The 18114-nt window shown below is 50.8% G+C and overlaps 1 long non-coding RNA gene across 1 annotated transcript; it reads left to right on the top strand.

Annotated features, from left to right (window-relative positions):
• The first annotated feature begins 2747 nt into the window (after positions 1-2747).
• On the top strand, positions 2748-7219 carry LOC135298348 (uncharacterized). Its single transcript, XR_010360337.1, has 3 exons — positions 2748-3042; positions 6046-6179; positions 6455-7219. It is a non-coding gene; the product is annotated as an uncharacterized LOC135298348 (long non-coding RNA).
• The last annotated feature ends 10895 nt before the right edge of the window (positions 7220-18114 follow it).

Here is an 18114-nt window from a genome sequence, read left to right as displayed (position 1 = left end):
TAAAGCCTGATCAAAGTTTTAGAGGGGGAGTTGTTATGAGTTTTGTTTTAATAAAGTTGGGGAAGAATGGGGGTTGCTCGTTGTGGGGGAAGGGAAGCGTCCAGGACTTGGTGGGGGCTGGAGGTGGATGGTGATTGGACCAGGGCACCGACCAATCACTCGACGCCCTGGGGAAATGATTGGTCCAGAATGAACATCAGTAAGGACCAAGCAAAGCGCCCGAATTCCACCAATCGGTGCGTGGATCCAAAACCCACCAATCCTGGACCAGGGACTGTTATAAAAAGGGGGGTTTTCAGTTCTTCGGGGTTCTTTCGGGTTTGTTCGTGTTGGTGTTCGTGTATTTTTGAAAGAACCCAGCGTGTGAGAAGCACACTGCTTTTGGAATTTTGAGCTGTTGTGAAAGACCTGGGCTTATCCTGGGTCTTCTGTTCTCTTTGACTTATTTTTAATAAATGAGAGCCTGTTTCAACCTCTCTTCTGAAATTTGGCCTTGTTCAAATTTATAACAGCTGTGACAGGACAGGGTAGGGTGTGAGGCTATAGAGCAGACTCTTCCATCATAGAGGGTGGCTCTGTGACATCAGAGAGTGGGTTGTGACATCACCAGATGGCTGTGAAACATCATAGAGGAGGCTGTGACATCACAGAACAGACAGTGACATCACAGGGTGACTTTGTGACACCACAGAGTCTTCTGTGACATCACAGAGCAGCTGTATGACATCACAGGGTGACATCCCAGAGTGGGCTGTGATATAACAGGAGGCTGTGTGACATCACAGGTGCTGTGTGACATCACAGGGGCTGTGTGAGGTCACTGGGGAGGTCACTCTGCCCCAGGCCCCCTCACAGTTCCCCCAGAGCAGTCCAACGCTGCTCGTGCACAGCAGGGTCCCCTGTCCCCCCGGGTCCTCCCGCCCCCGGTGCCGCAGCCTCCCCCAGAGAATGTTCCACGAGATCGACCCCAGAGCCTGACACGGGGAGGGGGGGCCGGGGCCCTGGGGGGTGGGACAGGGGGACAGGGACCCCCCGGCAGCGTCCCCGTGTCCCCCAGGGCCAGAGCCTGGGCCAGGGCTCCTTCACCCTGTTCTGAACGAGGGCTTGAGAGCTCTGAAAAATCCCTGGCTAGGGATCAGCAAAAACCAGATTTAATATTAAGGGACAGCACCACAAAGTTCCTTGGCAAGAGTCACTCTGCTCCTGACTGGACACTTCAGGCACAGCAATCAAATGAACAACAACTAGGCCAAACAAAATCTAGGCAGTCAAACGAGAATTGAAGCGTGAACTGTCCCTGTGTGTGTCTGTCTGTGACAAAAGGACAGTGACGGCAAGGACAAAAGGAATACAACCCAAAAGCTTAACAGAGCTCAAACTTAACAGGACTTAACTTATACCTTAACCTTAATTTCTGCCTTAAACTTCACAATTTAGCAAAAGAACAGCACTTAACACTATTTAACCTTACTTATAACCTATGATATTGCAATATAACAGTGGAATAACATTAACAATATTTATATCAGCTTATAACTTACATTAAACTTAACAGAAGTACAACTCTTAGCAGCACCTCTTATAACAACTTAGCTTAGACATCATGACTTAACCTCACTTACAGGCCTGACTGACTCAGATAGCCAAGGCACTCCAACCCCTCCGAGAGCAGCATTTCTGCCACATTTCCCCAGCACAGGCACTCCTGTGTGCACACAGACACAAAGAGTCAGTGCAAGGCACCTGTGAGAAATTCCCCTGAGGGCAGGAAATGCTCCCTGTGGATGCTTTGGCATCTCCCCAGCAGGTGAAGGGTTGAGCCTGGAGGAGTGGGGGGATCGGCGCAGGCTCCCTCGTTGTTCAGGATCCCCGAGTGCAGCAAACGGGAGAGTTCCCGGCTGGGAGAGGCCCCACTCAGAGGGAGTCGCTGGCCCAGGAGAGCTCCAAGGGGCTCCTTTTGCAGCGCTGTTTGTAGGGCCCCTAGAGAGGGGCTGCAGTCACAGCAATGGTTCATCCTGGCTGCACTTGGCATCAACAGCTTTCTTTGGCACTGTGCGAACAGGGATGTTGTGCCACTGAGGGAACAAAACCAGTTCCCAGTGCTGCTGCTACAGCAACCAGGAGCTGGTTGGACAGCAGCAGTGCCTGGAGCAGACAGTGTTTGTGCTGAGCTGCAGAGGAGCTGAGCCCAGGGGCTGTTGGCCAAGGCCAAGGCCCAAGGAGCATTTCTCAGCTTGCAGCATAACATAAAGAATGCTTGCTTATTTCAAATACATTACCTGCTTGTAAGCCTTAAAATACAAGGCACAGATCTCCATTATTAAGCTTAGAACTTCCTAATATCTCACTAGATATACTTCTCTGGAGCTTAGGGAGTTATTTTAGCCCAGCATTAATACACAGACCATTGTTCTACTTGTGCTTATTTTTATACTTCTTACATAATTTTCTGCTGACCTATCTTATGGCTACTGCTTAGCTCTAATCACAGTTCTCCTGTCTCTGAGGCTTGCCTTTTGCAGCTTTCCCAAACCCTCTGATTTTATGGATTCCTACACAGAGGAGCTGAGCCCAGGGGCTGTTGGCCAAGGCCGAGGCCCAAGGAGCATTTCTCAGCTGGCAGGGCGGCCTGAGAAGGGGAGGGGGGAATGCAGCAGCACAGGGCTCATGGAATGCATGGACCATTGTGACACCGTGAGGCCTTGTGACACCAAGGGACCATTGTGACACTGTGGGGACCAGTGAGACCAAGGGACCATTGTTACACCGTGGGGCTTCATGGAATCATGGAGAGCACTGTGATATTTCGCTCGCCTCATGGAACAGGGGGACCATACTAAAGCTGTATGGTTCCATGGACACTAGGGACCATTGTGACACTGTGAGGCCCCATCTACAGAGGGTCCATTGTGACACCAAGGGGCCTCATAGAACTGTGGAGACCATTATGATGCTTTGGGGTGTCATGGAACCAAGGGGCCATTGTGACACAGTTGATGAGTTCTCTTAGAAGATGTGGTTGTAGATGCAAGGAGAAATGAGGTTAGAAATGATAGGTAACAGCCTGTCCCTCATGCTTCTCTCTTGCCACAGACGACAAAAGCAACAGCCGTCTCTCCCCTGGCTCCTTCTGCTCTTGGACAAGAAGCCAAAAAGGAGCAAAGTGAGCAGGACAACCACATGCGTCCAGCTGTGCTCACAGCACAGCCCCATCATTCCAAGAGACTAAGTGCCAGTTGTGGGTGCTGCTGTCTTTAGTGCAAGGCAGAGGTGCAAGTTTCTGAGCAGCCAGCACTTGCTGTTGCTGGCCGAGGATGCTGAGTGCTGGAGTCCTGCAGGATGTAGCCATTTCCTGTGGGCAGTGACAGCTCAAAATTGGCCTTTAACCTGTCATGCTGAGGCACCGAAGAGCTGGGGGCTCTGGATGACCCTTTGGCTGCCTGACTCAGTGAAGCTCTATTTCTGGGCTTCTGCAGTGCTTTGTCCAAGGGCACACATGGCAGTGCTGGAGATCCCAGGGCTATGTTGGTTTTTCCATCGTGGAAAGGTGTGTTTGGCTTGTGGAAGTGTTCTGCAGTATTCCTGAGGAGTTCTTCACTCGTACAGACTCTTTTGGCCCAGCTGTCTTTTGGCTTTTGATAAGCTGCAAGGAGATGACTGCGCTGTCCCTGAAGCTGTGGGGGGCCATTTCTGTCCCGTGTGGCCAAGGAAAGGAACTGCGCAGTTGCGAAGCCTTCTTGTCAGGCAAAAGGCAGAAGTGGCGAATTTCTGTGGCTCTGTTCCATGGTGAAGTCTGCAGCTTTGGAAAGTGCCTTGGAGCCTGGAGTGAGGGTGAAGCTGCAAGTCCTTGAGTGCTCTCTTGTGTTGCTCTGCACAGGAGGGACGTATTGAAATGGAGGATGCAGTATTTGAAGTCAGATGGGCCACTTTTTGGCTGGCCAGCTGCGTAGGCCAAAAGGAGCCAGGGGTGCTGCCGGTCCAGAGCAGCTGAACGTGAGGCAGCCTGTGGCCAGGTGGCCAAGAAGGCCAAGGGCATGGTGGGCTGTGTCAGCAGCAGAGGGGCAGCAGGAGCAGGGCACTGAGCGTTGACCTGTGCTGGGCAGCGCTGCGGCCACAGCTGCAGTGAGTGCTGTGTGCAGTTGTGGCCCCTGTGAAGCAGAATGTCACTGAGGGGCTGGAGCGTGTGCAGAGAAGGACACGGGAGCTGGGCAAGGGTGTGGAGCACAAGCCCAGTGACGAGGTGCTGAGGGAGCTTTAGCCTGGGCAACGGGAGGCTCATGAGGGGACCTTCAGCTTCTACTCTCTCCATTGAACTATTTTAGCCACTTTTTGTAGTTACTTTTTCCCCCCTTTTTTTTTAACTGCTATTTTGTCTTTGCTTGGAGAATGAGGCTTCTTCATTTTCTTTTTTTCCCATCCATGCTGCTTTTCCTCATTATTTTCTGTCCTTTTACAGGACTGGTACTGGTTCTGCTAGAATTTTAATTTCTAAGGTGTCACTGCTGTAGAATGAAATAATTTTGCATGACAAGACATCATTCAGTGCTAGCACCTTGGTGCAGATGAAACTGTGTATTTCTTGGCCAGCCAGTATGGCATTTGAGATCACTTTCAGGTTATCAACGCCTGTGGCTTTTTGCAGCCCAGGGAATCAATTTGTTTTGTGTTCGGGAATTGAGCAGGATATCATTGGCCTTTTATTCCAACCGGTCCTCAGAGATCAGAGGAGCTGGGAGGGGCTGGGCAGCATTTCTGATTTCATCCACTTCAGCAGTGTCAGTGTGGTTGAGTCCAAGAGAAGAACTTGCTCAAGCACAGATGCAGAAAGAGTGCAGTTCTCAGTGCAATGCTCTGGGTCAGATCGTTTTCCATAAGTACCTACAAGCTCCAAATTCCCCAAGAGTGTGGTTTATTGAAGCAACAGAACAGCAATCTCAGGATTGCTGCTGAGTGGGGGCACTGCCTACCAAGTTTTGATGTGAGAGAGGACAGTAAAGACAGATTATAGTAGTGAGACCTACCTGTCTGTCTGTCTGTCTGTCTATCTATCTTCTATCTATCTATCTATCTATGTAACTTTTACATAATTGAATCTTCCCATCTCTGGGCCAAGGATGTTGGAGGTGCAAACCTCACCTAAAGCATCCCTTTCAGGAGAGGATTAGAGACATGTTCCGTGTACCAGTTCTGAGCAGGCAGAGATGTTTCCCCCTCCAGATATGGGTTTTTCCCCCTCAAAGCTGTTTTCCTTCTCCGGCCTCTTCTGCCCTGAAGTCCCCACTTAATTCTTTAAATTTCTGCCTGTCCTAGAGAGGTGGAACAATTCCATGGTTAGGTGCTGTTTGGTGACTCTGCTCATACATGCATTACATGACACATGGTTTCCTTCACTGGCATCCCCAGGGGTGTGTAAGTGCATTCGTTAATTGGGGCCTTATGAGAGTCTCTGTTACTGCTGGTCAGAATTCTCAGTTGACAAAAGAGGGAGAAAAAACACCTTGGTCCTCTTCCATATACTGAGGCGGCTGTAGAGGCTCTGTGACATACATCAAAGTATCTTTGCACGCATCCCTATCTCCTGAATGACCAGGATTTCTAACAAGAGTGTAGACGTCAGGAAGGCAGGAATGCTGGTGCAGGCCTGAGGAGAACGTGAACTGCAGAAGTGTCTCTCCCAAGGGCTGAGCTCAGCCAGGAAGCCACCTGCAGAGCCAGGATGGAGCTGTGGGACAGGGCTGGGTGTCAGTCACTACTGAAAGACAAAGAGGACATGGCAGGAGCAGAGGGAGGCCCTCACCAGAGCCTTGAGGAATGCCACACCTTCCCTGTCAGCTGCCTGAGAGGCTGTTGGAGCTTCAGTGCCAGATGGCCCCTGATTGTAGTGCCAGGCTCACTTTGGAATCTGTGCCTCCCCACGGGCAGAGAATGACCCAGGAGAGCATCAGCACAGTGCCTTGGGAATGTGTGAGCCCATCAGTCTCTGAGTCTTGGCTCACAAATATCACATGGGAAGTTGAAACCCATTTTCTCTTGCTTTCTGTGAAGGTCTTTCTAGAGAAAGAGCAGGGGCAGACTGCTTATCAGAGATGCCATGCCAGGCTCAGGGAGAGCTGTTCCCAGCCCGAGAGCAGGAAGAGCAGCTCAGGCAGCAGGTGGAAGAGCCACAGCAGAATGGCCAGGTAAGCCTGACTGGCCAGGTGACAGAGGGAAGGGCAGGAAGAGGGGGATAAAACAGCTCTTGGGACTGAGGAGGCCAGGAGTCCCACAGGCACTGAAAGCACAGAGCCTTGGAATCTGCAGAGATCAGCACTGGGACAGGAGGTTTGCAGTGGAAGCAGAGGTGGGTAGGGAAGCAGAAAGACGTGGCTGAATAGATGTGATTTTGAGGCTGCAAGAGGAAAAAGCTGAGCATGATGGCAGCTCCCAGTCACTTGCTCTGCATTTGTGTGTACAGAACATCAAGGCAGAGCCACAAGCAGAGCTGCCCGAAGCTCAGAGTGCCATCATGGCAGTGAAGAGAAAGAACAAGGAAGACATGAGAAGAATTCAAGAGGAGATGAATCTCCATCAGCACAGGGGCGATCAACAAAACCAGGTGAGAGAAAGAGTGGCAGCCACTCCACTCATGAAACTTCCTCTCCATTGTTGTTTACAAACCATCAAGGAAGATGTGCAGGCAGAGCTGCAGGAATCTGAGGCTAGGAACAAGGCAAGGGAGAAGAGGCTGGAAGAAGAAATGAAAATCATCAGAGAGAAAGTTAATCACCTCCCTCAGGCTCTACAAAAGCAAGTGAGTGAAGGAGGGACAGCCACTGCAGTCACCAAACTGATGCTTTCTGCCCTTCTTGCCTTTCAGTGCAGAGCAGCAGGGAGTGGGGCCATGCCTCTGAGTGCCATCCTGCTCTAGTATATATCACAGTCACTCTGAAGGACATTTCCTGCTGGATCTCAAGTGCTGCCCTGGACAGTGGGACTTGTTCTTTGGCTTTTGGCCAGCAATCATCCAAATTGATTCCTGCTGGCATGTTCCTGCTCTCTCTGTTTCTTTACAGGGGAACATGGTGACCCAGAGGAGGATTGAAACAAGCTGTCTGTATCCCTTGTATATCTGTTCTTTCCCTTTGCTCACAGTCAATGACTCTTGGCTGAGAGGGACAAGCTGTGGTCTCTGATTGCTTTGTTCTCTGACTTGAGGTGCAAGTGTCGACATCTCACCTGGCAGACCGCAAAGACTTCCAGCAAACAACGGGCAATGAAGGGCCCCAAGGTTGGTGTGAAGCACAGGAACTGTCCCCACCAGAAGTGCTACAGGTTCAGCACACCTACATGGACTCTGGCACTAAACCTGCTGCTGCAGCAGCGTTACCTGGGGGAATCTATTCTGTTGAACCTGGGAATTCGAGCTGGGGCAGTTTGTTCATCTCCAGGTCTGACAGCAGCATGGCTGCTCCGAAACTGGAGATTGAGAAGTACCTGGAGATACTGGGTTAGTGTGGCGTATTTCTTGTCTGAGGGACAGTGTACTCTGTGCAGGTGTCAGCACAGCTGTACCAAATGCTCCTCCTGAGTCTGGTGTCCCACTGGGGACATTCAGGACTCCCCAGAGGAAGTGCTGTGCTCTGAGGCAGCGAGGGAGCGCTCTGGGTGTTCCTGCTGCCTCTGAGGGCAGCTTGGACTGGCTTGGCTTTGCCTGAGCTTCCCTCTCTGCTAAAGGCTGAAGCAGCAATTGTTTTTGAACCAGATGAAGGCTGTGGACAAGCAAATCATCTGGACAAGTCCTGTGTGCTAGTGGCCAAACTGAACACAATTTTTAGCTTCTTAAATTCTCCTTAGATTCCTGACTCCCAAATAGTCATCAGAGCAAACAAACCTCACAGAAGTTGACTGGTTTTGGAGTTTTGTCTTTTTGGCTGGGGATTTATTTTTGTCATTTTGGTTGAGGGGGAAGGGTTGTTGTTTTGTTTTGCTTATTTTTGTGGGGTTTGTTTGTTTTCTTTTGGTTTGTTTTTGCTATTGTGGTTGTTACTATTGTTACCCAGCTGACCACAAAGGGCTCAGAGTCCCTGACAGTGGGGCTGCCTTTTGTATCTCCTGGAAGCTCGGATCTCTGCTTAAAAGTGAGCATCTTGTATTTTGTTTCCCTCGGAGAGAATGGTGACCATGGAAAACCCTGTGATTAAATACACAGAAAGGGGACGTATTGGCAGCGGGTGAGTCCAAATGCAGTTACTTCTACACAACCATGGGCCAGGAGTTTTTCTGGTGGAAATGTCTATCCAGCATGAAGTCAGGCCATCTGGAAACATCTTCACACCCTGAGGATAGATTGTCCCATCTCTCAGTGCTGCTCAGAATTTGTGAGTGTGCTCAGAAGGCTTTGTCAGAGACATCTTCATGCTGCCGAGGTCTTGCCTGCATCAAGGAGCAGGACCTGGAAGATCTCCTTGTCTCTCAAGTGTAGGACAGCTCTGTGTTAATTTCTTTAGCATTTCTGTATGTCTCACAATCATACTGACACACTAATGAAAAAAGAAGAATCTTGCTTGCCTGAAAGGGCAACCCCCTTATCAAAGCTGTCAGGTTACAGTTCTCAGGAACATTTCTTTCCCATGGTTTGCTGAAGGAAATAATCTGTGGTTAGGATAGGAACCACACAGTTTAGAAACTGAAACCCAAGATGAAAGAATAAACTCCCTTTAGGAGCTGAGGCAGTGAACCCCAGTGCTTCAGGAACAGGCGCAGTGCCCATGCACTTGAGAGGAAAATGCATCATCTGCCTTCTGGCAGAGCCCTCCTGCATCCTGCAGGTTCTGGGCATTTGCAGGAGACATCTCCTGTGTGGGCTGGCTTTCACTCCAAGAGCTAAACAGCTTCTCATTTCACTGCTTCTCTTTTGTTTCTAGGTCTTTTGGAGAGGTGGTTAGAGCACTCAAGAATGCCACAGGAGGAGAGATAAATGTCAACAGCCCTGTGTTTTTGGTCTATAATTTCATTATTTTCATGAAAACATGCATTCCCATCTCCACATTTTTGTGTTTCTAATTATTCATATACCAAAATACTTCTTTTTTAACTCTTTATTTATTGCAGTTGGTAATTTTTATGTCCTCGTTCTTAAAAAAAATCCACAAGCCATTTTAGCCTCTGGCTCTCAAAGGTCGTTTCCTACCTGTCTGTTTTAAATCAGGGCTACAATTCTTTAATGCAATTGAGACAGGTCCAGGAAATGCACACCAGGCACACCAGTGATTCCTCTTGTAGAATGTCATGGCCCTGTCATAAGCCTCTTTTCTTTTCTTACCCACGCCCCCCCCAACCCCCCCCCCCCCCCCCCCATCAGCTCAACATTTAGTTGCAAACTTAAACAAGATGAGCAAAATAACAACATAACAATGCTGTTGTGGGCCTTTGGGATCACCCTTGCTGATCTTTCTGCTTTTTCTGTTGACCAAGGCTCTGATCCAGGCAAAGAGATTGCACTTAGTGACACAGAACCATTTGGCTGGAACTCTGCTGATTTCTAGTAACAGCTGGAGGCCTGGATCTCCACAGGATGCTTTGGCTGTCCCAGGCTTTGTTGGCTTTTAGCTGCAAATACCATTGCCCTTGCTTTCTTATCCAGACATACCATGGCTTGGCAAAAACTGCCCAGTGGGCCATATTCCAAAGGCAGTTTGGGCTGGAGTTTGTGAAGGAAGGAGACCCTTATCCAATTGCAAACCACATTAAAAAATTTGTAAAAGAGAACTTCCCATCCTTAACAAATAACTGACAATTCAGAAGTGGACACAGAACTTATTTACAGAATGAAAAGAAAGGGAATTTTCCAATGGAGCTGTGGGTTCTGTAGTTTTTATTCTGACTCCCACTCACAGATAGCACTGGAGAAAGTCATGTCTTCTGCCTGCCATGAATTGTTTGGCTGCAACCATCAGAGGCATCAGTCTGGAGACAGGCTCGGCTGATGTTAGGAACAGGAGCTGCCCCAAGGAGAAAAAAAATGAATGAACTTGTACCTCCCAAACCCATCTCCCCACAGGCTCCAGCAGGATTCCTTTGGTTCTCAGAAATACAACAGATATAGGGCTGAGAAGACCATTTGGATCTATGTGATCATGCCCAAGACCACGCTCATGCTGTTTGGGTTTTGCCATTTTTCTTTTCTATGTTTTCTGTATTCTTTGCACATATATTGGTATCTCTGTAAGCTACTCTATTAGTGACTAGTTTTCCCAATACTTTTCCACGGCCTTTCCCTAAGCAGAAAGACAAACCTCCAGAGCTCCAAGCACTACTGGGGGGGAGGTAGAAGGCCCCAGTGCTATCTTGGTTCTTCCTGGGACAGACCCCTCCAGGCAGCTGGTGGAGTCACCATCCCTGCAAGTGTTTCAGAAAAGACTGGATGTGGCACTGGGTGCCATGGTTTACTTGAGGTGTTAAGGCATGGGTTGGACTCCATGATCTTGAAGGTGTCTTCCAACCCAGTGATTCTGTGATTCTGTGACTGAGGAAACTTTCCCTGCAGCCCTGGAAAGGGCTCCGGGAGCCCTTGGCCAAGGACGGGGATCAGGGCTCAGGGAAAAGCAGCAAAGGGCTCAAGGCGAAGGCGAGAGGGCAGAGCTGCCACAGCGTGGCCCAGCAAGAGCCTCATCTGCTCCTCCTCAGGCCGCGCCATCCACGCTGCCGTTTGTGGCGCCGGCGGCTCCTCTCGCTGCGGGGCTCCAGCGCGTCCCGGGGGCCGGGCCCGTCCTCTTCGGGAAGCGCCGGAGCCTCGGAGGCGAGCGGCTGCTGCTGCGGCCGGGCGGGGAGAGCTGCGGCCGCGGCCCCGGGCACGGCGAGCTGCCGCTATGGCCGGCTCCTGCTGTGGCTCCTGCCCGGCGGGCACAGACACGGCCGAGGGCTGCCCGGGAGCTTCGTGCCGGTCCGCAGCGGGCCTGGCCGGGCTGCTGCTCTCCGCGGCCTCTGCCCGCCGCTGCCGGCCCCGCCGCGCTCCCGCTGCCTCTGCCGCAGCCGGGCCCACACGGGAGGCGGCACATTCCGGCCGGCTCGCAAAAGCCCTGCCCGCAAACCCCCCGCATGGCCTCGGCTCAGGCACAGGCTGCCGGCGTCCTCGCAGCTGCGAGCCGGGCCTGGCCGCTGCCGGCCTCGGGCAGAGCTCCCGCCTGTGTCTCCATGGCCGCGGCTGCTCGGCACAGCGGGCTGAGCACAGCCAGCGCCAGGAGCAGCTCTTCACGGGCCCGGGCTCCGGGCACTCCGAGCTGCAGGCAGCACAGAAAAGGGCTCTTTGTTTCACCTCCTCTTTCAGCGCTGCTAAGAATGTAGCCTGCAGCAAGCTGAGAACACCAGAGCACGGAGCCCTTTGCAGGCAGGGCTGTGTCTGCTGGAGGGGCAGAGGGAGCCCAGCAGGGATCAGACACAAACCAGCAGGGCACTGAGGAGCCCCTGTGGTGGCAGTGAGCAGCTCCGGGCTCTGGGCGCTGCTGCTGGCATTTTCTATTGAGCCATCTCCAAGGTCTTCTCTTGTGCTCTGTATTTCTAAGTGTCTTCCCTCTTGCTTCTTGGTTTTGCTTGTCTTCTGCACCTTCATTTCTCCAAATTTTCCTACCCTGTCAGCAGCAACCCCCATCCACAACTGCCTATGAAATATGAACCAAGCAGCTGGCATCAGCAATGTGTAGAATCCTATGGCTCAGGAATTCTTATGTCAGGGCCCTGTCTGTGCCTTATGCTTGTCAGCACCTCCTTCTCTGTGCAAAAACTAGTGATGAGTGGAGGTTTTTTCCTAAGAGCTCTGAGAAGCAAATGATGTGCTGGGATTCTCATGAGTGGATCCATTAAGTTCATTGCTGGGAAACACAAAAGAATGCCAAGGTAGCAGATCAGCTGGGAGCTGGTCACTCCCTGCAAAGGGCTCATGTATGATGTGGGAATACCACGTTCCAGGGTGGGCAAGAAGGATCAATGTGCTCAAGGTGCAGCTGCTGAGGTTTGGGTTCACCTGGAGCACAGTCACGGGTGGTGAGCACTGGAAGATGCAGCTGCAGTCCCCATCCATGTCCCTTTCAGTGATGGCTTGAGGGTGTCTCAGCCTGGACCCAGAGCGCCCTGGGGGGCTCCTGGGGCTGGCTTTGCACTCAGGGTGAGGATGGCCAGGAGCCACTGAGGCCGGCAGTGGGGACCAAGGCTGGGGCTCGTGGCCTGGCAGGTGTGGCTCTGGGAGCTGGGACATGCCAGGGCATGGCTCACTGCCACTGTCCTCCGGAGCCCTGGCTAGCTCTGTGATGCTCCAGGGGCAATGGCGAGAGCAGGGAAGTGGCTAGACTGGGGTTTTGCCTGAGCCAGAACCTCTAAGCCAGCCTGGCAGTAGAGACCCTGGAGGAGCCACAAGCACCGAGTGAAAGAGGCAGAGGAGGCTCTTCTGCAGTGCAAAGTCCAGCAAATTTATTAGGAGAGGCAAGGACAGGTTACACAGGACAGAACTGCCAAACGGGAACACAAGCCGACCTCTCGCTCGGCTCTTGCTGTCTGGGAAGGTGCTGCGAGCTGTGGTGGCTGCACTCAGCCTTGGCTGGGAGGATGATCTGTTTTTAAAAACTCTTAAAACAGGGCGCAGGCACCATATAGTAACCAATAAACGAGTCCCAGGGTGTGGTTTTGAGGGCTGAAACAAATCAGAACAAGGGGAGGACAGAGGGTTGGGATAGGGATTGGATCTTAGGGTGAGGTACAGGGAACTTTCTGGAACAAAGGGCAAGGTTTGAGCTGATGGACAGGGCAAAGGGGCCGGGTTGTTTTGACAGACAGGGAAAAATCTGGGAAGGAGGGAGGGGATTCCTGGAGGGCCAGTTGGGTAGGAGGGCATAAGGCAGGGGAGAAACTAACTGTGATAACTCGGGGAACACCTGAACATACGACAAGCTAATAGAACATTGGACTCAATAAACTAACACGCCGCAACCCAGGAATTGAGGCTCTCAGCAGCTGCGAGGTGGCAGTGTTAGAGCACGCAGCAGCTGGGGGAAGTCATCTCTCGGCTCTTGCTGTGCGGGAAGGTGCTGCGAGCTGTGGTGGCTGCACTCAGCCTTGGCTGGGAGGATGATCTGTACCAGGGAGAGCAGAAAGCTGCCATGGTGAGCAGAACATGCTCAGAGCACTGCAGTGCAGAGAATGATACTGCCCCTGAAGTGCAAAAAGCTTGAAAGCATAGAATTCTGTGCAGCACTGTGGTACAAATTTTCTCTTCTAGGACATGTCCCTTTTTGTATTCTGTAGACAAATTATCAGGATTTATAGAATACATTGGGGCTTTTTCATAAGGGTTTTGGGAGAACTCTCAAGTTTATTTTTATTTACATTTTACATCCAGCATTTATACGGATTTTTCTTATTGTTCTTTTGTAAGTACTTAGGGAACAAATACGCAAGCATTTTTAATCCTTTGGGATATTGTGATTTATATCTTCAGAAAGAGAACCTTGTTGAACAAGTGTGAAGACACCGAGAGAGGGAAAATAGCATAAAAGTCTTTTAAAACAGGGCATATAATGAGGACTGCAGAACTGAGTAATTCCTCCAAGGGGGGAATTAGCAAGGTATATTACCAAGAGTTACTGCCAAGATACTTCCTGAAATCAAGGGAAATGTGACCTGCAGCCATACAAAGTACAGCCAAAGCAAATGAAAACCCTTTGGAAAAGAGGGAATTTTGCCAGTGATATCAATCTGCTGGGATGACTGAGGGATGCCCACCATCCTTGCACTGCATTCCTCAGTATCTGCAGTGTGCTTTCTCCCAATTTCTGTCAAGTGAACAAGCAGCTGCCGTTGCTTTACCATTAACTTCAGCTCTTAGGAGAATTACCTAGCATCATAAATGGTTTTTGGAGCTGAGCAGGACTTTCCCAAAATCTTCTACAAAGCAGAAAGGAACCACACAGTTACTTCTGCTGATGATAGTGAAGGGTTTCGTGAAAGGAGATGTATGAGAACATTGCATTCTAAAACTTCCACATTCAAGAAAACATGAGTGCACTTAGAATAAAACATACAAGGCTAGCATAACATCAGAACAGGATAAAATGAAATTACTAGACTGGAAGTGATGGATCAGAAATTAAATGTATAATTTCTGATACATCTGCATGCATTTGCAAGCTAAAACAGAAAAAGAAAGACAGATAAAAAGGAATGAAGATTTTAAAATTGCACTGCAGGAGAGTAAACCACAACTATAAACAGAGCTGAGAGATTCAGCTTGGAGTTGTATTAGAGTGGAATCCATTCACTGAAGGTTTCTGGTGCACACAAGTGCACCAGACTGAGGGAAAAAAGGAGCAAAGTTTAATTTCTGAAACCCATTTAGATTCCTGGAAGCATTGTCTAGAGATCTAAAAAGCTAAAGCCTCAGAGAATCTGAACCTAAAACCTCCCCAAATCGATTAATAAGGTAGGATGGGCACACCTCTGGTGTTTTCAGAGTCAATGAAACTGACAAGGAGTGTCTGGAAATTAGGAATGCCAACCCAGATTTTATCTGCATTACTTTAAGAACACCTTAATAAGGCACATTAGGAACTCAACACTAACATTCTCACCCTGCTCTATTTACTTTACATTTGAATACAGGCTGGTAGATGTGGGAACTCAGTACATCACTCCGGATGTCCAGAGCTACCGAGACAACCCTTGGGGGGCTCGGAGGCCCTGGAATGTTGCCAAAGGTACCTGGTGGCTTGACTTTGATCCTTTTAAAGAAATGACACCTGAAGGTGAAGAGATGAGAGAATTTCATGTCTAAATGGTGAGGGGATGTTATTCACTTGTTAGAGCTTAAGTTAGAATGCACTGTACAGGGGGGTTTTATGTATTGTACAGGGGGGTCTAGAATTCTGTGCATGGATCAGGAGTCCCAAGATGGAGGAATTTGGGCGTGCCCTGTCCTTCTTCTTTCTTCTCCTTGGCATCCATGTTCAGGATGATGTTGGCATGTGTGGATTGGTTCATAGAAAGAGTACACTTGCCAACAAGGGCAGAAAGTATTGGGAAGTAAAGGTAAATATCGAATACGTAATTTTCATTATAAAAGAGACAACCGCCTCGTGGGCGGGAGAGAGTGCCTTTGGCTGTCCTGCTGAACAGACCTCAGCTGGACAGACAGAAAATCTTTGTAGATAAGAAATAATAAACTCGACTGAAGACCGAAAGCAAGAGTCCAGACTCCTTCTTCGAGAGCGCGGCCTACCCAGAACCACTTTTTCCCGTGCTGGGGCAGAGACAAGCAACAGCCGACCCCGGCATCTGGCGTCCCTGGGTGGGCACGAAGGGGGGCCCGAAGGTGGGCACGAGGAGCGACAGCTCGAGCGGAGAGCCGAAGAGTGAGCTGCAAAGAGAACACCCAGGTGGGCAGCACCCGAGCGGGCAGCTCCCAGGCAGGCAGTTCCCGGAGCTGGACTCATTCCCAGGAGAACACTGATAACTCCTTGGGAAGGCAGCCAGAAGAGTCTGAAGAAGCAGCAGCCAAAGAGAGAACACCGCACTCCACTTCTCCCGAAGAAACCTCGTATCAGAACAGCCCGGATCGGAATCGGAAAGGCGCCTCCGAATCCATCTCCTGTGACCTGCTGGACGGGAACCGGGAGCCTCCAGACTGCTCTGACGACACAAATTCGGTGAGAAGGTCAAAATTAAGAAACATGGGGAACACACTCACACAGGAACAAATAGAAACATTGTCAGCCTTACAAGGCGTGACAGAAGCGTACGCAGAGGGGGTTTCTAAAAAGGAGCTCAAAGAGTTATTATTGTGGGTCAGATTTAATTATCCGTTTGCAGAAACACATGTGTTGTTTGAGGTGGGCTTTTGGCAAGAAGTTAACAGACATTTATATTTTTTAGCTACCAGAAAGGAAGAGACGGCTTTCAAGCTGTTATCTCCAGCAAGAATTATGTTAGAGGCTATCTCTGCAAGGTGTCGGAGATCAGCCAGGGAATTAGGTTCCACAACTCCCACAAGGGCGGGGAAAACAGAGCATGGCTCGGTGCAGAGATTGGCTCTGGTTCCAATTGGCCCGGGGGGGACAGCTCCCGAGGGAGAGGAGCAAGGGGAAAAGGCACTGCTTTCAGCCCTGTCATCCCAAAGTCCCAAGAGACCTCCAAAACGCCCTGAAACCCCGGAAACTGAGGGGGGTTCAGGCTCCGATTCAGACGCGAATACAATCCCAACCCCAGAACAGCTAAGATCTTTACCCAGCGAGATCGAGGGGTCGGGGACGATTGTTCCTGAATTTCGAATCTCGGGGGACGAAGGGGCGGGGGAGGCGGAAGAATCGGGAAGGGGGGTCCGCGGGGGATTGAAGGGAGATGGGGAAACGCTTTCTCGCGGCGGCGTGGCGGCGACGGCGGCGGTCGCGACCGGCGGGGGGGGCGCGGAAGCGGTGGGGAACACGAGTTTTGGCACGGGTTTTGGGGGACCCACACCGGGGGTGGCGGCCTTGGCGGGCGCCGTGCCAAAGACGCACGCGGGGGGCGAGACACGCGGGACATCCGGGAAGGGCTCCCAAATCACAGCGTCCACGTCAGACGCGGGGAACAAGCTCAGAGCAGCCGCGGAACTCCGAGCAGCACCCGTAAGTAGACGTAGGGGACGCACGGCGGTGACGCAGGACCCGGAAGTCGAACCGCGGCGGTCTGCTCGCATCGCGGAGCAAACACGGGCACGGGCAAAGCAGGGATCGTACACACGGGTACGGGGTATGGACACAGCATCAGAGAGGGAGGAGTCGGGGACAGACACTGGGGAGGAGACATCAGAAGGGGAGCGGGGCGGAGACAGTGACGTCAGTCCAGGGGAGACGGGAAGCATTCCCGAAAAAGCGCACACGCGAAAAATGCGGGCGGAGCGCGGTCGGGGGCGGGTCCGATCCTCGGTGACGTCCCAGGCGAGGAGGGGCCGATCTCGGGGCTCCGTATCCCGGGGCTCCACCCCTTCTCCAGTTCCAGTTTCCTCGATCCCAACCCCTGTGGTTCAGACCACTCCCATCTCAGGGCGGTGCTCAGGTGTTCAACCTCCATTGCTGGCTCAGTCAAAATCCGTGCAGGCTCAGGTTCCACAAACACAACTGCTGCAGCCAATCGATGTGGCTGAAGAGCCGATCGAGCTTGTGACGTCATCGCACCTGTCCAGGCAACCCAGTGGGGGGATGACCGAAATGCAGGGCAGAGCCACAACGTTATCTCGTGGCAGGACTGCAACCATGCAGCAGTTTTTTCCAACAACGTATAAAGGGAAGGCAACGTTAAAGAAAACAGTACCACAGTTAGAACTTAAAGATACATTATACGAGGATCAAGGGCAAGAAGAAGACGTGATACGAATCGCAGCATCAGAGGGAATTCCGGCAAGGATGTTTTCAGCAGCAGAAGCAAGAAGAGGATATATGCCATCATTTGATGCGATGAAAAGGATGCAGACGCAAGAGTTTCAAATTCCTTATTTAAGTCCAGGAGCGAGGCCAAAGACCTCGAGTCAAAGACTGTTTGAAAAACAATCACTGTTGACATCGAAGACTCCACTGTGCATGCAATTTTAAATGGGCGATGCAGAAATCAAAAGATTTAATAATTGCATTGTTAGCTTTCCCAGGAACTTGCACAATTCATTTTCCACAACACAGAGTGCTGCAGTCGCAAATATGTTACAGAGCAAAGCCAAGAATAAGTGAAGAACCTCTGGACGGGATCACAGTATTCACTGATGGCTCAGGGAAGATACACAAGTCAGTGATCACATGGGTGAACTCAGAAACAGGGAAATGGGACTCGGATGTGAGGATGATTCAGGGTTCTCCACAAATTGTGGAATTGGCAGCAGTCACTCGAGCATTTCAGTTGTTTGAACAACCTCTCAATTTGATTACGGATTCCGCATATGTCGCGGGGGTAGTCAGACGCTTGGAAGGTTCACTCTTGAAAGAGGCCAACAATGAAGTATTGTATTCACATTTGGTGAGCATGAAAACTTTGTTGGAAAATAGAGAACATGAATATTTTATCACACACATCAGAGCTCACACAACACTTCCAGGATTTTTAGCAGAGGGGAATGCTCGAGCAGAC

Source organism: Passer domesticus, chromosome 4 (assembly GCF_036417665.1).
Source record: "Passer domesticus isolate bPasDom1 chromosome 4, bPasDom1.hap1, whole genome shotgun sequence".
Taxonomy (NCBI): Eukaryota; Metazoa; Chordata; class Aves; order Passeriformes; family Passeridae; genus Passer; species Passer domesticus.
This window is presented reverse-complemented; position numbering and strand designations above follow the sequence as displayed.